Source organism: Pleurodeles waltl, chromosome 11 (genome assembly GCF_031143425.1).
Source record: "Pleurodeles waltl isolate 20211129_DDA chromosome 11, aPleWal1.hap1.20221129, whole genome shotgun sequence".
NCBI classification, from domain to species: domain Eukaryota; kingdom Metazoa; phylum Chordata; class Amphibia; order Caudata; family Salamandridae; genus Pleurodeles; species Pleurodeles waltl.
This window is the reverse complement of record NC_090450.1, coordinates 963,899,952-963,919,694: the sequence shown is the minus strand read 5'-3', so window position 1 is coordinate 963,919,694 and position 19,743 is coordinate 963,899,952.

Sequence of the window (19,743 nt, the reverse complement as noted above, 5' to 3'; positions counted from 1 at the left end):
GTAGGGTAATTATTTCTGGTGCTACAATGGCACAAAACATTCCACCACCCACGCTGTATTTACAAACAGGAGCAATGGTACCATTGCGCCAGTTTGTAAACCCTTGCTCCACAATATAGCTGCACCAGGTATAATGTATGCAAGGGAGGCGTTCCCCCGCAAGGAGGCCCTTAGGAATGGTGCAGTGAAATCTACAGGCATGCGTTAAAGTGATGCTGCATTTTGCTCTCCGAGTTTCCCTGTGCCTTACTGGACTTGCTTCAAAAATATTGACGCTAGTCCAGCAAAGAGCCACAACTGCATCAGAAATACTGACATAGCTGTGCTAAAGAGCACGATGGTGCACTGTATAGTAAATACAGAGTTACTATGGTGTTGTCAGGGGGGGCTTAGAGTGGCACCAGCAAACTAGAGCGTCCGTCATGAGCGATGCTCTAGTTTGTAGTAAATAATGCCCTCTCTATGCTACATTGGTGTTACGCAAAATGATTGGACCCATCTGTGAAATGTGATGAGGCGTCCTTCAGTCTTACATTTCTCACAAATATTCATTGGTCTTAGGCTGAATGGGGGGCCCTTGGATGGTTGGGGGGGCTGAAATGTTGGGGGCCTTGTAGGAGCCTGGGTTCCACCCCTGATATGCTGTGAAATGACTAATGGTTGCATACATGCCAATGGGCCAATTCAGCAGGGAGATTCCCAATTTTTTAAAAGAAAAATATGGCTTGGTGTTGTTTGTCTCTGACCTGACATTTTCTCTGCTTCAATAGAAGTCAGTGGCGGAAATTCATTTTCCCGTTATTTTTTTCCTTTTAAATCTCTCACTTGTTTCTTATAAAGTGTTGGCATCCATGTGGTTGACAGGGCTCACCCAGTCACTAGCCAGGAGCTGCTTTCTCTGTCTCCTTGTCTTTGTTCTAACCTACCAAAACTGATGAAAATATGTGTGTCGAGCGCCATCTGCTGGACACTATTACAACGAAGGGAAATTAAAGAACTTCACAAGTCTGTTCCTGGTTTGGGACTTTAGCGCAAATTAAAGAGAAATAACCACTGACTCAGCTGGCTTTGGTTTTTAAACAGCTCTTCCTGAGTCCTCCTCAATCTCAGCCTGAGTTTCAACAGAGATACTCGCCCGACTCCTGACTCGTCTGGGTTTTCTGCATCTCCTTAGAGGTGCAGTATAGCCCCCCACAATGCGGAAAACCTGGAAAGACCAGCAGATTTCTCACTAGTTGTGGGATCTGCCTCTGCCCCAAATCAGTACAGGACCGCTTTCTTTTCCTCCCTCTCCAGAGTCTTGCCAGAGTTTGGCGCTCTCAAGACCCTCATGGATTGGGATTGAAACTTAACACTTGATCCATATTTAGATGGTTAGGGAGCCCTAGACAAGGCCAATGCCCGGAACTTGGTGTTCATGTCATGGGACATGACCTGCAGGACTCCTGGTGCCTAGATCACCCTTGTGACAGAGAATACACGTTCATATCCTGCATACATGGGACCTGCTCCAGAATAGACTATTTTCTTGTGAACTACTCCTTGCTAGTCCTACCGAGGGGCTGTAGCATGGGGGAGGATGAAATAGCTGACCATGCCCGAGTGCTGTTGGAGCTGGACCTGGGGCCTGCTGCACCCGCTGCCAGACAGAAACTAACACATCACTGCCAGTGCTCAGAGGACAATGAACCTACCCTCCCCCCGTTCCAAGTTCTTTGTTCTGCAGGGAAAGCCACAGTTTGGGGAAACCTTATGAGTACGGTTTTCTGTTTTATGGTATTTATTTTTTTTAACATTTCCCTCTGTATTTATCCATATTTATTCTGTATTTTGACAATAAGTGGAGTCATACACTGGTATAGTTTGACATTTACTCAACTGATAAACATGCACTCATTCTTTGCTGCCTGTCACGTTTTGGCAAATTAAGCAGCCAAATATAGCAAACTACTACACCCACAGGCAAAATCAGCATTATAAAAGAAATATATGTTAACATATACCTATATCTTGGAAAATCTCAACATTTTGTTTTAAATTCCCATGCTATCTGCAGTTGTGGAAATCACGAAAGACAACATAGAAAGTCACCCACAGGAAGCACAGTGTTCCGTATATTTCCACATTTAAAAATAAATACTGACTTGAGACACATTGCTGCATTTTTACAAGCCCTAGCTCCACCTTGCGCCACCCTAGCATCATTTTTTTTATGCTAAGGCAGTGTTAAGGAGTACTTTCTCCCACGCCATATTTACAAAGTGGTGCAATGCTTGCATTGCGCCAATTTGTAAACCTTTGCCCCACATTATGCCTGCGCCAGGCATAATGTTTCCAAGGGGGCATTCTGGGGCAGGGAAGGCCGAAAAAATGGCTCAGTGAATTTTACAACATTTCACTGCACCATTTTTTCCACCATTTTTAACGCCTACTCAGAGCAGGCATTAAAATGACACACCAATGTTAATCAATGGGCCTGCCTCCCTGTGCTTTGCTGCACTAGCATCAACATTTTTGACCCTAGTTCAGCAAAGCGCCACAATAGCATAAACATTTTTGATGCAATTGTCCTAATGACCGTCATGGTGTGCCGTATTGTGAACATAGTACAACCATGGTGTCGTTAGGTGGGGAGGGGCGGAACATGAAAAGTGGAGCTTCGGAACTGATGCACCTCTTTCTTGTAAATATGCCCATTGTTTTCTGTCAGTATTCATCTGTAAAAAACAGTAAAGATGGAAAACTTGGAGCCTTACTTATGAGGGACTCAGCAATTTAAAAAAGGGAGGCCTGGGAAAAACTGGTAATCCTGGAAGAGGAGGTATTTAACCTCACTGGGAGCTATACATCTCACACTATGCTACACCTCTTACGTCAGTTAAAAGCCACTAAATGTGATCGTAACTCCTGCTTCATGATGCAGGTTGAATATGCTCTGCTGCACCTTAAGTGGCACTATTATGAGCAAGGAGAAAAAGCAGACTCACTGTCAGCAACCCACTTGTGACAACAGGAGGCTAAGCGAGACATATCAGTGGTTAAGGATGAAACCGGAAGGCTGCAGACCCATGCAGCTGAGATAGCAGAAACAGTTTTTCATTTCATAGGCAGCCTCTATTGTTCTGAAGTGCAGATGATCTTCAATGTGAGCAAGACTTTTTTGACAGTATTCTACTACCAACCCTATCAGAGATGAGCAGACAGCTTCCAGGAGGGGAGAGAACAGAAACAAGTAATCGCTGACTTGTGTAATAATAAAGTGCCGGGGATGATGGCATGACTTTTGAATTTTATAAAATCAACATGATGTCCCTCTTCTCAAATGTCCTCAAAAAACTGGAAGACAGGGGTACGTTCTGTTCAGAGTTCAACAAAGCCCAGATTAGTCCCATATTGAAACCCAGCAAAGATCCTACGCACTGTGTGAGCTGTTGCCTGACATTACACGTAAATATAGACATAAAAGGACTTGTGAACGCACTGCTGATGCCTAACAAAGGTAATACCAAGCTATAAACACATCTCACAAGTGTGTTTTGTGGCTGTTTGCTTGTCGAGGAACTACATGCGTTTCCTAATAAATGTCCTGTGGCAAGTGTGTAATGAAGCAGATGAAAAGTTGTACTATCGTTGGTATCAGACAAGGCCTTTACCTAGTCAAGTGGGGGTACCTTTTCTGCACAATGGGCATGGTTGGGATTGAGCCTACATTTATGATGAAGCTTAGTTGGCTCCTTCAGTGCTCTTCTACTGTGTAGATTGACTACGGAGAGTATATGAAGCAGGCCTTTCTTATTCACACAGGAACACAAAAGAGCTGCCCATTATCCCCTCTATTGTTCCTTTTGGCTTTAGAGCACTTGATGGCTGCCATCTGCCAGGCTGACCACATTCAGGGCATTGTGATGCCTGTGGGTTGCAAAAAGCAAATGCTATATACTGACAATATCCTCTTTTCCGACAAAGACCAGAATAACTCGAGAACGCCCTTCTAACATTGCATAATTAAAAGCCCATAGTACATTGAATGTTGTTGTGGCTCAGAGAATCTCCATCATCTGAAGAGGACCTTTAACATGATTCTCAATGGGAAGGCACATCCCTATACCTTTTTGTAATGCAAACACAGATTCCGTTGGATTACTGAATGTAGACTCTCACATATGATCCCAGTATTTATGCATGTCACTACTGAGGAAGATCAACAGTCAGGTAATAAACATACGACAATTGACACGTGCCAAGCATGTAGCCACATGATTCCACATCAATGGCATGGAAATGAACATCGTGAGTAAGTACTGTAGCTCTGCCTGTCATGTCCATCATTGCTCCTGCAATTGTACATGAGAAACTACATGGAGTAATGGCTTAAGGTATGTGTGACCCTACAAAAAATGTTGACGCACTGCTGGCTGGGGTCCGACATGATCTGTATACGCATCATACACAAATATTTTCTAAAAGAGTTTGGCATGCACACATATGTGATGGAATCAGACATCCTCCCTTAAAGACAGGTAGATCATGTATGAAACAGTAGAGTAAATGATACTGCAAAAGTGCAAGGTACATATGCTAACATATCAGCACAAATACTGTTGCCAACAGTGATGTTACCCAAATCATGTAATTGTACATTCCCTACTTACAAAGGTAAAGTATTGCTTACTGATTGTACACAAAGGACAAGATAAGCCATGTCACATGTATGATAGCCACCATCACATAAGAGACAGTGGTGAAGCAACAGCACTCCTGACACACTGACGAAAAGGGTACTGTTGGGTAGAAATAACATTCACAACATGAAACAACATGAGATGATTGACCACTGTACTCACCCATGCATCTGCCCAAGAAACTATATTGGTAATGGGCTATACCCTGTTGAGTCCCTGGGCACTAGGACAATATGCAAGGCACATGAGCATACCTGCCAACTCACACAATATTGGCTCCCCTCATGCGGTCTCCTGGTGAGGAGCCAATATGACACGGTGGCAGGGAGAATGAGCTGAAAACCACTGTAAACAGTGGTTTTCAGCTTGTTTTCAGAGGCTTTTAACTGCCAATGACCATGAATGGGGGTGAAAACGCCCCAGGACATCGGCAGCAGCCCTAGCAAGCTTTTGTTTTTGTTTTTTAGGGGGGGTTCGAGGCCGGGGTGGGGACAAAAGTGCCTCTTAGGTGCTTCTTGGCACTAGGGCATGCCCCACCAAGGCCATGCCCCCCTCCTCAGACTGTGAGGTTTTTGGTCTGAATCAGCATGCACCAACTACCATACCTACACAAACAGCAACTCACTTGGTGTATCACACATGGGCCATCTCCAATTGTCATGGGAAGATGGCTGCCTTTGACACATTAACATGGAAGTATAACAGGCAGGAATCTGCCCGGGACTCACCCCCCTTGTAGCTGCTATGCTAACCTCAAATGCCCATTAAGCTTAGGGTAGGCCATAGCCAGTATGTTGGCCATCAGTGGGGTCAGGGTTCAGCGTGCGCCAGGCCCGAGTGGGGAGGACACCCCCAGCTGGCCCTTTGTGATCTTCCAGGCCCAGTGTTTCTGGTCCTCCCACCTTGTCCGACAGTGGATGATCTACCATCGATCCACCCGTAGGGTATGCACCGTCCGGGCGATGGTCCTCTAAATCCCTTGCTTCTGATGAGCACTGACCTGAATGGGGATAAGTACAGGGACACAAATACATACTTTTGGAGTCATCTGCTGACTATCCGCAACCCTAGTCATGGCCTACACTGACAAAGCAAGCCCACTGACATCATTTAGCCAAGGCCCAAGCAATGTGTACTGTGATGTGAACCACAATGACACAACACACCATTGTGACCTTCTGAAGGGTAAACTACTTGTGCATGATTGTACAGACACCTTAACATCCAGGCACAATGACTCACTGCATGTGGTTCATACAGGCAACTACCAAGTAACCGACTACACCCTATTACTTAGGTGATAATGAAAGGGCTGGGATGGATATCACTGAAAGCTTCTTCTCTGTGTATGTATTGACATCTTGTCTACCTAATGGAATCTCATACTACTTCTGAGTGGATTTGTTTGGTATATACTAGTATCAAAAGCAACACCTGTTACCATATGTGGCACTCTGGCAGAGATGATATCCAACATAGCAAGGTATGTTTGGTGGGATTGGTTGCATGTCACAAAGCTAGTGATTCATATGTCATGATTTCCCCTGAATTAACCAACTGTCTGCACTGTGTGTTTGTCACTTGTGCACTAAGCCTACACTTTACGAACACGACTTATGAAAAGTTGACAACAGACCTGTGGGACTAAGGGGCCTGTCATAAGTCAGTATCACACATTGGCAAGGATAGTCAATAGAAATGGAAATGAGTACCATTCCTAATGTAATCAATATAAAAGCATTCAGGCCAAATCTTGCTTATGAAGACCCATTTGGCCACATCCAAGGATCAGAAGGTCTACAGTCAGTGGGCTTGGTGCCTCACTTGCATAGCCACAGTTACTGTGCATCAGTCTGGGCTATGTCCCATACTGTGAAAAGGCATTGACAGACCTTGCCCTCTGCAGGCTTACGATACAGAATCTACATGAACATTACATTTACATCACTTACATGCATGACATTACATCCTGTGGCCATCCTATATGTGAGTTCAGGGTTATGTGGCACTCCGAAAGGTTCTATGAGATTTAGGCCCTCATTACAACATTGGCGGTAAAAGCCACTTACCGCCGTGCAGAAGACCGCCAACACACCGCCGCGGAATTCCACCACAGCTATTATGACCCACAGTTCGGAATCCGCCAAAAGTCAGACACCCACACAAGTCCGCCACACCAAAGGTCAGTGATAAACTGGCGATAACAAAACCTCCACCGTCATTCCAACAGAAATACCCCCACACTATCACGATACACGAATTCACGCGGCGGTCTTTCAACCGCGGTATTCCATTGGCGGTACACACTGCCGCGCTCAAAATACACACACATCTACAAAACACAGCCACATTGGACAATTCAAAATACACACACCTGATACACATACACACACACCACTCCCACACACCCATTACAATATAAAACACACACCCACATCACCCATAAACCACTACGACCCAAAATTCCAAAAGAAGGCCAGAGAGAGACAGCACCAGCAAGAACAACAGCATCCATAGGCACACAACACCATCACCCACTGAACTTCCACGCACCTCACACAACACACCACTACATATCAGCACACTTATCACCACACACTCCACCCCACACATCACCTACACCACCCCATGGCACGGCAAAGACACCCCAGGTTCTCGGAGGACGATCTCAGGGTCATGGTGGAGGAAATCGTCCGGGTAGAGCCACAGCTATTCGGAGCACAGGTGCAGCACACCTCAATAGCAAGGAAGATGGAGCTATGGCGAAGAATAGTGGACAGGGTCAACGCAGTGGGACAGCACCCAAGAAATCGGGAGGACATCAGGAAGAGGTGGAACGACCTATGGGGGAAGATGCGTTCCGTGGTCTCAAGACACCACCTGGCGGTTCAGCGGACTGGCGGCGGACCCCCGCCTCCTCCCCCACAACTAACAACATGGGAGGAGCATGTCTTGGCGATTCTGCATCCTGAGGGCCTCACAGGAGTAGGTGGAGGAATGGACTCTGGTAAGACAAATCTTAATTATTACATCCCCCACCCTACCTGCATGCCAGCACATATGCCCACCCTCACCCCCAGCACCCCAACTCCTCACATATGTCCCAACATCACAAACCACCCATCCCAACACCAACCCCTGCATGCAACAACAAAGCATGGACACACATCACTAAAGCATGCCCACTGCACATACCCATGCAACCCCCTAAACCATCATCACACAAGGTCCCACACAGGAAAGCAAGCACTGGGGTACATGGTCACCCACCCATTGCACACAATGCCACACACAGAAGTCATAACCATCCTTTTATACCCCTGCAGGACCCCTACCGAATGTCACCGGACAGGAGGGTCCACACATGTCCACACCACCAACAGAAGAGGCCCACAGTGATGACAGCACCTCTGTCAAACTGGATCTAGATGACCAGTTCGGCCCATCGGGGACCTCTGGACAGTCAGCTCCCCTCACCCAGTCACAGGCCACCACAGACCTTCCCCCCTCTGGAAACACCAGCAGAGCACCCACCCAGCGGGCCCATACCTCCGTCCCCAGGACACGTCAATCAGCTGTGTGTCCACCACTACAGGGAACCCAGGATAACCAACCACCCCAACAACAACAGGGACCTGGGGGCAGTGGCAGTGGGCACACGGTCCAGGGGACGGAGGCCCAGGAACACAGGGGAACTGGGAGGGCTGCTGTGCGACAGGGGGCGGACAGGCCAAGGGAACCCACTCTCCACGAGGCCCTCTCCTCCATCATGGGAGCCTACCACCACTCCCAGGAGACGATGGCAACGGTACTGGTCAAGTTTCAGGAGACCCAGCGCCTGCAGGAGGAACAGTATATGGGCTTCAGGGAGGAACTCAGAACCATCAGCTCCACCCTGGGCACCATCGTAGGGGTGCTGAAGGACATACAAAAGACCATGAGGGACACTGTGGCACTCCAAGGGGCCCCTGACACTAGCATAGACGATGAACTGCCCACCACCTCCGCCAGCGCTTGTGGACAGGACGCCCTGCCACAGGACCACCACACCAGCACCCCACCCCCTGCAGAGAGAGAACCACCCCGCAAATGGTCCCTGAGATCCAGGACAAAGACGGACCCCCGCCAAGAAATGAGACCACCCTGATTGTCATCCTACTGTCCCACTTTGTCACCCTGTCCATACTTAAACTGCTCCAGTTCCACTTCCTATGCCCATATGGGAAATGCACCTGTGAGACTAATAGACTGGACTCTGCCATGGACATTTCACCCCTCACCATTTAACTACCCCCTCCAATATTGAGCACTTAAATAAACACCCTTAAAGCACAAAACAATCTGGAGTCTGTCTGTGATTTCGAAATAGTGTATTAGCAATTACAGTGACAAAATGCTCTTTCAATTGTAATGTCAACATACCTATGTCACACAGCTCTAGTCCATGAGGAATCTAAGCAGATGTCACACAGTGGGACCCGCATCTGTGAAATTGTAAGGGAAAGTGACAACTCAGTTACCATACACTGGGTGAAAACGACAGACAGTAGAGAGGTAGTAGTGTTAAAGTACATGTAGTAGGCAGGTCTGTACTCTTACCTGTGTCTCACTGGAAATATTGCTGGATCACTGAGTCCCTGTTGTTCATGTCTTCTTCCTCTGCTTCCTCGTCTTCACTCTCCACAGGCTCCACAGCTGCCACAATACCGCTATCTGGATCATCCTCCTGCAGAAAAGGCACCTGTCGTCGCAAAGCCAAGTTGTGAAGCATACAGCAGGCCACGATGATCTGGCACACCTTCTTTGGTGAGTAGAATAGGGATTCACCTGTCATATGGAGGCACCAGAACCTGGCCTTCAGGAGGCCGAAGGTCCGCTCGATCACCCTCCTAGTTCGCCCATGGGACTCATTGTAGCGTTCCTCTGCCCTTGTCCTGGGATTCCGCACTGGGGTCAGTAGCCATGACAGGTTGGGGTAACCAGAGTCACCTGCAAATGGTGAGGGACAACTGTTAGACACACACTAACCTGGAGGGATATCCCCAGACCCAGACAACCATTCCCACTGACTTGTCTCCAAGTACTCACCTAATAGCCACACACAGTGCCTCTGGAGTTGACCCATCACATAAGGGACGCTGCTATTCCGCAGGATGTAGGCATCATGCACTGAGCCAGGGAACATGGCATTCACATGGGAGATGTACTGGTCTGCCAAACATACCATCTGTACATTCATCGAATGATAACTCTTCCGGTTTCTGTACACCTGTTCACTCCTGTGGGGGGGTACCAAAGCCACATGTGTCCCATCAATGGCACCTATGATGTTGGGGATGTGTCCCAGGGCATAGAAATCACCTTTCACTGTAGGCAAATCCTCCACCTGAGGAAAAACGATGTAGCTCTGCATGTGTTTTAGAAGGGCAGACAACACTCTGGACAATACGTTGGAAAACATAGGCTGGGACATCCCTGATGCTATGGCCACTGTTGTTTGAAAAGACCCACTTGCAAGGAAATGGAGCACTGACAGCACCTGCACTTGAGGGGGGATTCCTGTGGGATGGCGGATTGCTGACATCAGGTCTGGCTCCAACTGGGTACACAGTTCCTGGATTGTGGCACGGTCAACCTGTATGTGATAATCACATGTCGCTCCTCCATTGCCAACAGGTCCACCAACGGTCAGTACACCGGAGGATGCCGCCATCTCCTCACATGTCCCAGCGGATGGTGCCTATGAAGGACAACAGCGAGCACAGAGTCAAACAACTAAGAGGTACGTACCCACAGTTTACACAGAACACTATTCATACACAAAAGATGGCCTGTATGTGTGTAGAGTCTAGGCCTAGGTATGTGTGACGCAGTTGAAAATTAAGCCATGTGGGCCCCTGAAATGGTGGCTGCCTGACCTCTAAAGTGGGACAATGGGATGTGAGGTAACTGTGCTGGCGTTGTAAACCGTCGCGGTAGGCGGTCGAATACAGCGGCGCAATGCTGCATAGGTTAACATTGGACCCTATGTGTCCCAGGAGCCAATGACGATGTACGCCGGCGGTGACGGTACACACCGCCGCGGACGTGACCGCCATTTTCTATCTGTTCAATCACTCGATACCTGATCTTCGACAGGAGAGGACCTACACTGAAAGTGCTGCTGTGACCTCGGTCTGGAAGAGACAATGGCTCGAGTGTCTGGGGAAAGGGCCCCTGCCTTCACATCGGATGAGTTGGAGAAGCTCGTGGATGGGATCCTCCCCCAGTACACGCTACTCTACAGTCCTCCAGACAAACAGGTAAGTACACAGGGAGCATGTTGTATGGGCCATGCCTGTGTGGAGAGGGCTGGATGTAAGAGGGAAGGGGGGAGAGTGCTGCGTGCATGAAAGATGATGAATGCATGTGCCACATGGCAAGGGTAGGGATGGGGGCCAATTACTTTGACGGTGCAGTTGGTAATAACTTCTCTTTTTCCCCTGTGCATTTCATGTAGGTCAGCGCCCACTAGAAAAAAGATATTTGGCGTGCCATCGCCAAGGACTTCCAGACCCTGGGGGTCTACCACAGACGGAGCACCCACCGCTGTAAAAGATGGGAGGACATTCACCGCTGGAGCAAGAAGACGGTGGAGGCTCAGCTGGGGATGGCCTCCCAACGTGGGAGGGGTGCCCGTCGCACCATGACCCCCTGATGTTCAGGATCCTGGCGGTGGCCTACCCGGAGTTGGATGGGCGCTTGAGGGCATCACAGCAGCCACAACGGGGTGAGTACACTCTCATTCTGCTGACTTTGCGTGCAGTGGAGGTGTCTGGGTGGGGGAGGTGGGCTGTGGGTTTCCCTAGGCCAGGATGAGTTCCGTAGGCAAGGCCCCTCCGTAAGGCAGGCCATGTGGCACCCCAGCGCACCTCTGCAGAGTGCCAAGTACACCTAGTCATGCCCCTGTGTCATCCATGTGTTGAGATGTCGTCCATAGCCTTGTAGGCCATTTCCCAGGAATTGAACAGTGGACCCCAAGAGCGTGGCGTAGTGCAGGGGGCTTCTGTGTCTGTCGTGTCCGCCAACGGTAGCGGTAATGCATGTACTCAACATGTCTTTCTTCGGTCGTCCCCCCCCCCTTTTTGTGGTCTCCCTTTTCTTGTGTGCATTAGCATCATCAGGCGGAGGAGCAGTGGCACCGAAGCATGAGGGAGCTGCATCCCACATGGCCCTGGAGGGCGAGACTACGGACTCAGAGTTCACCAGTGGGACGGAGGGCGAGGGGAGCTCTATGGCGGGACAGGAGCTGACACCAGCGACAAGGACTTGTCCTCTGATGGGAGCTCCCTTGTGGTGTTGGCAACATCTGTGCCCCCCGCATCTATAGGTACAGCCGCCACACCCCCTACCAGCACCGCCCTCCCAGTAGCCCCTCAACCTTTGCCCCATACCCACTCACCCAGGAGCGTGGGCATCACCTTCGCCCCAGGCACCTCAGGCCCTGCCCCATTCACCCCTGCTGCCCTCAGTGAGGAGGCCATTGACCTCCTCAGGTCCCTCACTGTTGGGCAGTCTACCATTTTGAATGCCATCCAGGGTGTAGAGAGGCAGTTGCAGCAAACCAATGCATTCCTGGAGGGCATTCATTCTGGTCAGGCAGCCCTTCAGCGAGCTTTTCAGACTCTGGCCTCAGCACTGATGGCAGCCATTGTCCCCGTCTCTAGTGTCCCTCCTCCAACTTCCTCCACCCAGACACAAACCCCTGTACCTCAGCCTATCCCAAGCACACCTACAGACCAGCATGCACACACGTCAACACACAAGGGAAGCTCTGGCAAACATAAGCACCACACATCCCACAGGCACTCACGCAAGCATCACACATATGCAGACACACCAACATCCACTGCCTCCACTGTGTCCCCCTCCTCCTCGTCTCCCTCCTCCCTCCCAGTCTCGTCTACACTCACACCTGCATGCATTACCTCTATAGCCACTACGTCTCTCTCCAGCACACCCACCACCACACCCCGCTCACGTGCAGTCACCACCCCACTACCATTCACACGTCCCCTGTTTCCTCTCCCAGTGTGTTTGTGACGCCACCTCCGAAGATACACAAACGCAGGCACGCACCCACCCAACAGCCATCCACCTTACAACAGCCTCCAGCCCATGCACCTTCACCCAAAGTCACCAAACGTACACCTCCTACAACCACCACCTCTTCCTCCACTCCCAAACCCTTTCCAGCTACCCGTCCCAGTGTCTCCAAACAACGTTTCCTGTCCAACCTTGACCTCTTTCCCACACCTCCCCCACCCCGTCCGTCTCATAGGTCCTGAAGTAGCACCTCAGCCACAACATCTCTGGGACCAGTGGTGCCTGTAGTCACCGGAATCTGGAGTGCACCGGCCACCAGGGCAGCCAGTGTGGCACAGAGCCACTACACAGACAGTCCCCCACCTGTGAAGCATCAGAAGTTGGCCAGTGCCCGGCGGGAGAGGGGGAAGACTCCAGCCACCAAAGCCGCTCCCAGGGGTCCCGGTGGGAGTGTGGAGTCAGCTGTGACACCTTCCAAGGTGGGGAAGGGCCACAAGAAACCCTGCATGTCTGGGAAGAGCAGCACGGCGGAGAAGACCGCCATCATCCCCGATGCCCCGGAGCCCACCTCCAGCACAAGCCCAGCTGCCCAGGACAGGACCGCCAGCACCGGCCCACCTGCCCAGGAGGCCACCACCAGCCCAGCTGCCCAGGAGGCCACCGCCAGCACCAGCCCACCTGCCCAGGAGGCCACCGCCAGCACCAGCCCACCTGCCCAGGAGGCCACCGCCTGCACCAGCCCACCTGCCCAGGAGGCCACATCCAGCACTAGCCCCACTGGGCCATGAAGGACCGCCAGAAAAAGCCCCACTGGGCCATGAAGGACCGCCAGCAAAAGCCCCACTGGGCCATGAAGGACCGCCAGCAGCTGAGACCCTGCAATGGAGACCGCCATTTCAAGCACCGCTGCACAGGGCACCCCATCTCAAGCACCGCTGCACAGGGAACCGCTGTCTCAAGCACCACTGCACAGGGCACTGCCGTCTCAAGCACCACTGCACAGGGCACCGCCGTCTCAAGCACCGCTGAACAGGGCACCGCCGTCTCAATCACCGCTGAACAGGACACCGCCGTCTCAAACACCGCTGAACAGGGCACCGCCGTCTCAAGCACCGCTGAACAGGGCACCGCCGTCTCAAGCACCGCCGAACAGGGCACCGCCATCTCAAGCACAGCTGGCCCATGAGCGGCAAGGGCACTGACGCAACTGAGTCCGTCACGGGGTGAATGATGCACTCTGGGCACCATGCCTCCTCCAGAACCAGTGGAGATTGACATCCACTACCTCAGTCCTTGGCAGGATAAAGCACTCTGGGCACCATGCCCCCTCCAGAACCAGTGGAGATTGACATCCACTACCTCAGTCCTTGTCAGGATGAAGCACTCTGGGCACCATGTCCCCTCCAGAACCAGTGGAGATTGACATCCACTACCTCAGTCCTTGGCAGGATGAAGCACTCTGGGCACCATGCCCCCTCCAGAACCAGTGGAGATTGACATCCACTACCTCAGTCCTTGGCAGAATGAAGCACTCTGAGCACCATGCCCCCTCCAGACCCACTTGTGAGACTGTAGCTTTGCACTCCCCAGGATATGGCAGTGGGCAACCCACCCACTGTAGAGACTTGAGAGACTGTGGCTTTGCACGCCCCAGGATATGGCAGTGGGCAACCCACCCACTGTAGAGACTTGAGAGACTGTGGCTTTGCACTACCCAGGATATGGCAGTGGGCAAACCACCCACTGTAGAGACTTGAGAGACTGTGGCTTTGCACTATCCAGGATATGGCAGTGGGCAAACCACCCACTGTAGAGACTTGAGAGACTGTGGCTTTGCACTACCCACTGTAGAGACTTGAGAGACTGTGGCTTTGCAGTCCCCAGGATATGGCAGTGGGCAACCCACCCACTGTAGAAACTTGAGAGACTGTGGCTTTGTATTCCCCAAGATATGGCAGTGGGCAAACCACCCACTGGAGAGATTTGAGAGACTGTGGCTTTGCACTCCCCAGGATTGAACAGTGGGCATGTGGCTCCCTCGTGGATTTGGCGTCACGCACTCAAGCTGCTGAGGTGTCCCCCCTTTCCCTCCCCCTGAGGAGCCTGTTTAGTTGCTGTCTGATGCCCCTGCAGTGTTCTCTCCGTCATAGTCGGGGATTTGTGTGGGCCTCGCCCATACCGTGTGGTCCCAGTGTTCCACAGACTCTCTTAGAGCACTACCTGAACTACTATGCTTGGTACATATTATGTACATGATGTATATATATATATTTCTGCCTACTTGCTTTTAATATATTACAATGGTTACACTCATTTTCTATTGTCTTTGCATTCTTCCGGGGGTGTAACTGTGATGTATTGATATGCATTAGTGTGTGTGTTGTAGTGGGTGAGGGTGGGGGTGTTGCCTGTGTGTGTCCCTGTTTTTTCCCTCCGCTCTCCCCTGTGTCGTAGGTGCAGTACTCACCGTGGTCTTCGCCGCCGGCGTTCGTGCTCCTGGTAGAGAAGCAGGAAGACTATCGGAGGGAGAATTTGGAGTTCCGGGTCCATGGTGTCCTCCTTCCTCGTGGGGTGTGTAAAGGTGAGCGTTTTCCCTTCGGGATTCCTGTTCCCGTCGTGTTTTTATCCGCGGTGAATCCGCCCCGGAAAAGGTGGCGGATTGGCCTGTCATAATAGTGTGGGCGGTACATTGTCTCCCGCCTGTCTGTTGGCGGTGACCGCTGCGCTGTTTGTCTGTACCGCTGTGGCAGTCGGAGTGTTAAAGTGGCTGTCTTTGTTGGCGGTTTCCGCCACGGTCGTAATTGCTCATTTTTTATTGTTGGCGGTCTTACCGCCGCTTTAACAATGACCGCCAGGGCTGTAATGACCACCTTAGTTTGTTGCCATACCACACTTTGCCAAGGCCAGATCTTGGCTGACCAACATCCTCAACTGACTCAAACAGTATACATAAACAGCTCATATTGTAATGCCAATACACTTACTGTGTCATGCACCATCATCAGGTAATCAGATACATCATTGATTGTCTGAAATCTTCACTTGCACAGACATATGAATGCAAAACAAGGAGGATCTATGGCTTATCACAGAACACGAGGGTCATTTGAAATGCATAGAGTACAGGGTTCCACCCTCCACAGCCTATACATCCTATGTATGGAGCACAGATTGTGACAACGGGCCCCCAAATAACTCACTGGACTCAGAGGCACATTGTAGCCTGTGAGGGAGGAAATTGTGATGTTGAACAGAGTCAAATATGCTGATGAGGAAGCTACCTGCTCCTCTGCTTAGCCATGGGGATGGCCATACAGGGGAAGAACCTCTTCCACTAGCCTGTCCAGAGGACCTTGAGGGAAGGCAGGGGCCCTTTCACCTGCTTTGCATGGCATGATTGCTCACAGAGGCAGCACACATCATCGGACGTGGTGGAGGTGTGAATGTCAGCAGTGTCAGGAAGCAAGTGATTAATTTTCCAAAATGTATGTACGCGGTCGTCATCAATGACAGACACAGCCATTAGTTAGCCTATGGCTGAGACGGCCGTGGTTGAAACCTCCCACCGTGAGGATGACATCCGCAGGCAGAGGGAGGTTTTTATAGTCCAATAAACGAGGTTGGTTATCCGCCAAATTTGGTGGTTGAAACTACAGTTTTGTAGACTGTAAAATGCATATCAATATGTATAACTGTGCAGTAACATCTCAAAATATATAAACATCCCTTGATATATAGATTCTCCTATACAATCATCAGTGTAATACGTTGCTGGCCACACATGCCATTTTACCGTGGTGCACTGTAACCCACTGGTTACGTCATTTCTGGCAATCAAAACATACTGTTGCGTGGGCTCTCATTATTCTAAATGAGACTACTGGATTTCTAGGTAGCAGGATCTATAACGGTGTGGGGGACTGAGTCTGACCCACGTGTAAAGAACTCTGTCACCCTAAATCCGGTTTTTGCTCCGGCTAACTAGCAGTGCCTCATTTCTACCATGTGGAAGAAATGATTTGGCAGCCGAGCGCATGACATCTTTGGAACTTCTCAGGAAAGTCGTGGTTACTCAGATCCAAACCAACTCTCTTATTTCCAATATGATCTCATATACAAATGACAAAGACAGTATAAGTTTTATATAATGTTTTAATAAAACGACTGTATTTTAGATATTAAGGCGTGAGCCGCAATAACCTGAACGATACAACACAGTAGGATTGAAATAGTCACCAGGAGAGTAAAACATAAGAACAAAGCTATCATATTGTCTAACAGTTTCTACTCTCCCTCTGCTTGTTCTATTTAGAGCACAGCATGTTAAGCTTCTAGCTTGCCTATTAGAATCACTGTGGAGACATCAGCCCTCATACCTGAGCAAAGACCTGTGATCTTGGTTCAGCATCTGCAATGAGGCAGTCAGCGTCTAGTTGTGGTTCCCTGGTCGGAATCTCCCTCTTGCATGTATTGGGACAAGGAAGTGATTTTATAACTAGCATGTCATCGTGATCACAAAATGTCCCTACGCAGGAATGCCAAGTCTAAACTCCTACCACGTCTATCGGCAATGTACCAGACTGTATCCTTGACTGAAGCACAGAGTAAATATGTTATGGAGAACTCCAGTGCTGAAGTAGGCAAAACAGTGTGATATGAAATAAAAAACAACACCGTAGAACTGGCTATTTGAAAAATAACAGTACGAAGCCTCATAAAAAGCATGTAGAGCAAAGTGCACAGAGGCTCTAAGCTGTCAGCAAATTAATAAAATATATTCAGGGCAAAGTGCACAAAGGCCTAAAGCCTGAAGCTAAAGCGTAATGAATACGTAAAACTAACCACACTACACCCTCCCCTTGTCGGTAGCAAGTGGTTCCAATAATATAAAAGGATGCCCCAAATATAAACAATACCTAAAACAATTATTTCGACAAGGTGAGAAGACAACAAAGTCAGAGATTTAGGTAACATGTGACCATAAAGCCAAATACAATATAGTGTCAATTTCGTAAAAATCCAATCGTCAGACAGAAGCAATAGAACGCAGGAGTTCCTCCACTTTGATATATGTCAATATCGGAAGATCCACGCCACAAAGTACCATGGAGCAGGTGTGATCCAAAGCCCCAAAACCATTCAGGGCGGCACCCCGTGTAGGGCCTATGAAAGAGACAATACCATCTTCCTCCAGGAAGGGAATCTCATAAACTGCCTCACGAAGCAAGCGCATCCGTAGTACACAAGTCTGGGAATGAGCCCTAATCGGGAACATCAACAGATCAGTATCGACCATGGGAGGGCGCTGCAATGAGAGACAGAGAGCCAGTGCATGTTCAAACGAGCACCAAAGGCATCGAAACACGGGTTGCACACAATCCAAAACCGGTCTGAATGACAGAGACCAGTCACACTCCAAATATCCCAGGAGTGTCGCTCCAAAATGCTGCATCATGCGTTCACGACACAGCTGCGCTGACGGGAGCAGTAATACAGGATCTCGTCGTGACGGGACAGCCATTGCGAAAAAATAGCAACAACAGCAAGACTCCAGCCAATAAAGCCAAAGTAATCGGGAAACCCCCAAAAATGCTTCCGAAAATAGAATGTATAGCCGAAGGTATCAAACCGAATATGGAAGAGAAGGTATGAGCAAAACCAACACCAACGACTTTGAAAAAATGTGCAATACCAGCAGTGCTGGATGCATTAAATATACGTCCCACAAGTTCACCGAAGTGATTTGGAAAGTTAGTGTTCAAAAGGGACTGTATCTCCGCCGATGACCTTGCCAGCTGAAGTGCGTAGGTCTCGCTAGCAGATGTAAGGGCCACATGCTTTTGAAACAATAAAGCTTGTAGCCGACTCAACTTGTCGAAATCAACCTTGGAAGTAGCAATATGAGGCCAGATGTCCGCTACCTCCCTAAATTGAGTGGGGGGAAACAACACATTCCCGCAGCACGTAATGGCCTTGTTGACAACGACGATGTAAACTATTCCGGCACGCATGCCACAGCAGCGTTCGCTGTTAAGAACAATGTAACTGCCGTTAGAAAGCACCTGGAAAGTGTTTTTAATAACCGGGACTGGAACTCCCTTCAGATAACAAGCTAAGTTAGCAATCGAAGCGTTACACGCCCCGTGCAAGGACAGCTGTTTACAAACCATTGAATGGCTGACAGAAGCTTCGCATTCGCTGCCGCTAAGAAAAACCTCCTTCAAACCATTAACACATCTGTACTGAAAGGGAAGGTCCCACACCTCGTGTATGTAACTGTCTCCCAATAGTTCATATCTACCCACCGGAATATCTACTTCAAACACAAAGTAAATTGCAAAGTGGAGATAGGCAAATTAATAATCCCATGAATCAACCACTTAGCTGACGGAATCTCAGCTACTGTGAAAGGCAGTTTCTCCAATTTCTCAATATTCAACATAACATATGTCGCTTCCTTTTTAGCCATCAGTTGTTGCTGACGAGTCAAATTAAAAGAGATAAAGATCTCTCTGGCACGAACGTGCTGCCATGGAACGCGACCCGCCTTCAAGGTCTGAAGAGTCCAACCCAGCTGCATGACGGACCGCGTCTGACTCTGCCCATGATATAAAGAAGACATGTCCGATTTAATAATGTCAATGGCAGAGGAAACAATGCTGTCAATCGTGTAAACACGGTCAGAAAGGGTATGCATGCCATTATCAACAACAGACAAAGGCCCTCATTCGCCGCCCGCCAGAATTCAGCCCTCCATAATACCGCTCCGCGGTCAAAAGACTGCGGAGGGTATTATGAGTTTTTCCCTGGGCTGGCGGGCGGTCTCCAAAAGACCGCCCGCCAGCCCAGGGAAAAACTCCCTTCCCACGAGGATGTCGGCTCGTAATCGAGCCGGCGGAGTGGGAAGGTGCGACGGGTGCTACTGCACCCGTCGCGTATTTCACTGTCTGCTATGCAGACAGTGAAATACTAGCGG